This window comes from Crocodylus porosus, unplaced genomic scaffold (assembly GCF_001723895.1).
Source record: "Crocodylus porosus isolate Cpor-Errol unplaced genomic scaffold, CroPor_comp1, whole genome shotgun sequence".
NCBI lineage: Eukaryota > Metazoa > Chordata > Crocodylia > Crocodylidae > Crocodylus > Crocodylus porosus.
In genome coordinates, this window is record NW_017728906.1 from 126904334 (window position 1) to 126910361 (window position 6028).

Consider the following 6028-nt stretch of genomic DNA (forward strand, 5'->3'; position numbering starts at 1 on the left):
AGTGCTCTCCCCTCTTTTGTGGGGCCGACCTCCTGCTGATGGGCCGGCAACTCCCCTTGGCCTGATCTGCCCCTATAGGACTACTCGTGTGCCGGCCTGCCTCGTCCTCTACTTCCCCCTATCCTGTTTGACCCGACACTGGGTCCCAGCACAGGTAGGGCTCCCCTAAAATATCTTTGACTCTATCTCCGTGAATGTGCCCCCTCGGCTATTCCTGCTGGGGTACCCCTTTTAACTGGGAAACAAAACCTGCAAACAACTTAAAGCTTGGCCCCACAGCCCCTTGCCGGCTGGGGCCTCCTATTTGGATCTCCCTGGGTCCCCTTGGGCAATATCTGTCACTCAATCTCTCCAGTACCCCTATAGGTTTCTGACCACAGCCGGCTGGTGGCGACCTCCACCCAATGGCACCCTCTCAGGGCTCTTCCGGGTCCTGGCCCCCTCTGGCAGGGTTGTGTCCCCACAGCACCGCCCCAGCACTCGACCTGTGAGTCTCGCAGGCTTCAGGTTCGTAATCCGGAAATCCCGCACTCCACCGCAGGACAGGGATTCGGCGCTGGGCCCTTCCCTGTTTGCTTGCCATTACTAAGGGAAACCTGGTTAGTTTCTTTTCCTCCACTGACTAATATGCTTAAATTCAGCAGGTCGCCACGTCTAATCTGATGTCACAGTTGGATGGGAGGGTGCCTGGGCGCAGGGCAGGGCTGCTGGGTGGGGCAGCCGAGAGGCATGGGGATCAGACGGGGCCAGCCTGGCCTCTTGGCGCGTTGCATGCGTGTGCCAGCCCTGCCTACCATGGCCATGGGTGAGTGCGTCAGCCCCAGAGGAGGCCCGATGGAAGGCAGCTGGGAAGAGTGGCCCTGAGGGAGGAGTGGCTGTGTACGGTGCCCTTGGCACAGAGGCCCAGGATGTGCAGGTGGGGGGGCCTGGCAGAGGGAAGGCAGCAGAGGTGGTGGGGTGGGAGGTGCAGACGGCCCCGGTCACCAGATGGGCAGAGGTGGAGGCAGAGGTGGAAGGTGCCAGGTGCCCAGAGCCTGAAGGCCCTGGCTGCCCGTGCCTGCCCGCCACCTGTCCGCCGCATTTGCCCGCCTGCCAGCTGAGTGTCCGACCTTCCCCCCGCCACGTGCTCCCTTCCTTGCCACGCCCCTCAAGGCCCCCATGCACCTGCGGGCATGTGTCATTCCCGGGGGGTAGGAGTGCGGGCCTGAGGCCCCCTGTGGGCAACCGTGTCACCACAGACAGCCTTATGGGGCAGGCCCGGCTCCCCCTGGCACCCTGGGAATGGGATGAGCTCCCCGAAGCAGGTGCTCCAGGGCATTGTGATTGACATTAGGGGGACGAAGGCGTTCGGGGGCTCGGGCTGCCCCCGTTGCCCTCTATATACACAGAGAGAGTGGTGTTTTGTTTTAATTATGGACAAATGATTCATAACTATGTCTCAGAACTGGTCCTACAAGAGGAACTCAAGACATCTCATAAAAGCCAAGCAAGGCATTTTTTTTTTTTATTGAGCATACCCAGAATGAATTAATACAATCTTATTCTGACAAAGGTAATACATGCCCTCTTGATCACTGGCAGAAAAGAGAACAGCAGCCATCAGCTCCACATAGCTGATCATGGAGTCTGAATGTTCCCATTTGGAGGCTGCATATTCCTCTTTCCAAAGACAGTGATGTGAGGAAGTTGGCAGGTCGTGTTTTCAGGAAGCTAATGAGATTCAGATATGATATTGGATAGTTGCCCAGTATTCTGGCCTCCACTCCAGATGTTTCCCTTAATGTGTATTTTATTATTTGGCAGTGGAGGTGAGTTTGATTGGCATTATGTTTTCCTTGAATTTGATTTAAAAATAAAATCCATGTGTGTATGCACGTGCAACAACAAAGCCTTGAGTCAGTGGATATTTGTTTGTGCCATATGCTAAAAATAAAATAGATCTTTTGGAACTGCAGCACATGCCTTGTGACAGGGAACAAAAATGGAGATTGATCTTTTACTAGGTCTCTTGGGTGTCATGCTGTCCAGTTTGTTTTCTAGTGGTTCATATAGTCTAATTAAAAATGCTTTGTGCACTTCCACCACTTCCACTGGAACCCTCCAATAATATTAATGATTTCTTTTAATGCTGGTATCTCCAACTCCTTTTAAAATTAGTTTTATAAGAACAAAACCTTGAGGATGAATTTGTTTTAACCAAAACTTTAAGTGTTTTTGTTCAAATATAACTCGAACCATTTGATACACAGGTTCCTTGTTTTCTCAACCAATCTGTTCCTTGGCACACAGACATACTGTATTGGCATTAAATTTGATTTATTGTGTGTCAAGATAATTGGGTAGTAGATTTACTGGAACTTTTTGGGATATATCATTTTTCATTGCACCTCCATAACATTAACTGTGATTTGCTGACATATTTAACAAGATTAAGTGAGCGCTGCTTATTTTCTGTGCCTTGCCTGTTTTTGAATAGTTTAAAAGTTATAAAATGTAAAGAAAAATTATTGACAGCAAGGTAACAAGGCCAGTGTATTTGCAACAATATTTAAGTAGTCATACTGTGGGAGGACAGATAAATAATGGTAATAAAAATACAAGCAGGTGACATATATAGTATCACTGTGGAGTGGTAAAATGTTAATATACCTTTTAGGTAGGACAGTGGACTCAGATTTGAAGACAACTGCTCAATTTCAGAACCCTGATGGCCTTCCATATGACTTTGGGCAAGCTTCTTTATTTCTTTTCCTTCCTCATCTTTTGCTATTGGATGGTAGGATCTTTGAGGCGGGGACTGTTTCCTACCATATATATGTAGTACCTTGCATAACAATATATTCATCTTACTTAGAGCCTAAACATGTCGCTGTAATACAAATGGTAATGCTGTAAGAGCCTCAGCCAAAATGCTCATTCTTACAAGAATTCTAGGAATTATTTCTAGAAAAAAAGATACCTCTCAATGAAAACAATAACCACCAAAATAACTCCTACCCTACCAGAGTAACACTGACTGGATGGTGAACTATAATTAGCTAATTACTTACAAATAATCCTTTTTCAGTATTTTTGGTAATATTTAGAAATGCTAGCTGTGCTACCCTAATTTTGTTCTTGTGCTTCATGATGCAGGATTTCATTCTTTCCCCCCACCAGATCACCACTTCACAACCCAATTTGCCACTGAAACACTTGACATAAATTTATTTTGTATCTATTTACTTTGTAACCTTTTCTTCACTTTAAAATAACCTTTTACAGAACCATCTTTTGATATCTCGTGGCAAGACTTCAAGGAAGCAGTGAATATCAAAACACTTGTACTGACATGGTGGGCCTAACTTGACAGTTTTTACTTAAGCAGAACTCCCCCTGGAGTCAAAAAAGTTTTGCCTGGGTAGGACTGCAGTCTCCATGTGTCTTTCCTCCTCCACAGCGCATTAGTTTACCCTAATTTTAACACTGTTTTAGCACTTAGTTGGGAAATATTATCTAATTAAACTCCTGAGAGAGTGTTATAAAAGTATCTTGCTTATTGTACACACTTCAACACATGCTGTAAATTGGAAAATAGTTTGTTTAAAACCCTCTTATCATGAATGCAGTCTTCTATATCCTGCACCAGGTAGTAAGCTTGATACACTGCTGAAAGTAAAAAGCAAAAGAAAACAAACTTCTCCCTCCCCTCCAAATGTTGAAGCATCATCACAGCCCGCAGGGTGAATGTGAAGAAGCAACGGTCAAGAAACCTTCCTGTTGTCCACACAGGAAGAACAGCTCTTTACTCTGGCAACCAGGTCTCTGGAGGCACAGATCCTTACCAACTCCCCTTCCTTACTTCTTCTTTCACGCTTACAAGTTCTGAAGTTAGTAGAAGGGACTGAGTGGTACTTAGGACTCTTTTTCTTCTTTTTTTTTTCACATAGCCTTGTATGTGTACACCACACCTTAGACACTGCTACCTAGAAAGGTCTGAGCTTGCGTGTCTAAAGCTTGAGCATCCCATTCAGTGAAGATACATGCAGGGGTGTGCAAAGCGAGCCCTATTTGATTTGGATTCAGATTTAGCCTGAATCAGGGACAGTGATTCAATTTGTTGATTCAGATCGCTGTCCCTGATTTGATTTGGCCGAATCTGAATCTGAAGGTTCAGTGTTGATTTGGCCATAGACACGGCTTTTAAAGTTTTTTCTATGTACCTCAAGGTACCAGCGTGGCTTGTGAACGCTGCAATGCTGGGGCACATGGAGCATCTCACGGGAGTATGGGGGGCCCTCCACATGTTTGGCAGCAAACCCAGAAGTGGACCGGCTTGGCAACTGGTTGTGGGGGGGAAGCCAGGTGCCCCCCCCAGACCAAGGAGACACCAGTCACCAAGCTGGGGGGTACAGGGAGGCCCCCCAGTGTGCTCCCCAGTGGACCCAGAAGTGGACCAGAAGTGCTTCTGGTCCACTTTTGGATCTGCTGCAAGCAGGCTGGAGAGCCCCCTGTGCTCCTGTGGGATGCTCCTTGTGCCCCAGCATCACAGCGTTCACAAGCCACCTGCTACCTAGAGGTAAGTAGAAAAAACATTTAAAGCTGTGTCTACACCCCAATCACTGAATCTTTCCGAATCTCTCCGAATCTATTTGGAGGGTTCCAATTTGATTCAGAGAGATTAAAGGGTCTCCTGATTTGATTTGGATTTGGATATTCAGCCACCGAATTGGGCCAAATCTCTGCCAGATTGAATCAGGGACTGAAGCTTCACACAGCCCTAATGTGCAAGCACTTTGTGCGTTATCTGCTGATGCAATTTAGAACGGCCCTGAAATTGCTAAGAGTTGTGCTACAGACTGGCATGCAAGGCCTGGGGGTTGAATGACCTATGTTAAGCATATAGTTGGTTCAAAAGTCATGTGGCTTGCCCAAGAATCTGGCCTCACTTGTTCAAGGAACATGCAAAGTTAGGATGAAAGTATAAAAAGACATTTTTTTAGAAGTCAGGGACATCCATAATAAGCATTAGGTATGGATAAGGGGTATGTAGGAATCAGTTTAATTAGAAATCCATTTTCACTGGGGTGTAGGTGCCTTTGGACTGTAGGAGGACTATGTAATAAAGGTTTTATAACCAGAGGGAATTTGGCTGGAGGTTGGCATGTTGATAGGGCATTTCATTTTTGATTTTACTCAAACTACTCACCAGTTCAGGAAATATATTCTACATGCATGGTCGAAACAACAGCTGAACTTTTCCTAATCCTGACAGTGGACAAGAATAAGGAGAATAGGTGGGGAAGCACTGAGGTCCTGGAGGGGAGGGGAGCCAGGTGTTCAAGAAGAGTGGTCATGCCTTAAGGAGATGATCCTCCAAGCCCAAAGGGAGGTAATCCCAACATGGATCAAAGGGGGAAGGAGGGCACAAAAGCCCCCATGGCTCACCGAAAGCATCCGGGAATGTCTCCTAGCTAAAAGGGAGGTGCACACCCAATGGAAGGGAGGGGCCATCACCAGGGAGAATTATACTGCGGTTGCTTGGGCATGCAGGGGGGCAGTCAGGAAGGCCAAAGTGGAGATGGAACTGGCACTAGCTTCCTGGATCAAGGACAACAAGAAGTCCTTTTTTAAATACATAGGGGGCACAAAGAAGGTTCCGGGTAATGTGGGGCTCCTGCAGGACATGCTAGGAAATTTGGTTGTCACACCAGATGACAAAGCTAACATATTAAATGATTTCTTTGCCTCCATTTTCCTGAGCAGGGACCTGAACAGCCACCACCCCTCTGGGCCCCCCTTACACCCCAAAGGAGGCGCACCTAGACCAAGGGTTAGTAAGGAACTAGTTAGGGAACTTCTGTAGGGATTGGATGTATTCAAATCAGCTGGTCCAGATGATCTCCACCCTTGAGTACTGAGGGAATTGGCTCAGGTCACTGTGGGACCCCTGGCACAGCATTACGAGCACTCGTGGTGCTCTGGTGTGGTGCCAGAGGACTGGAAGAGGGCCAATGTGGTTCCCATCTTCAAAAAGGGGAGGAAGGAG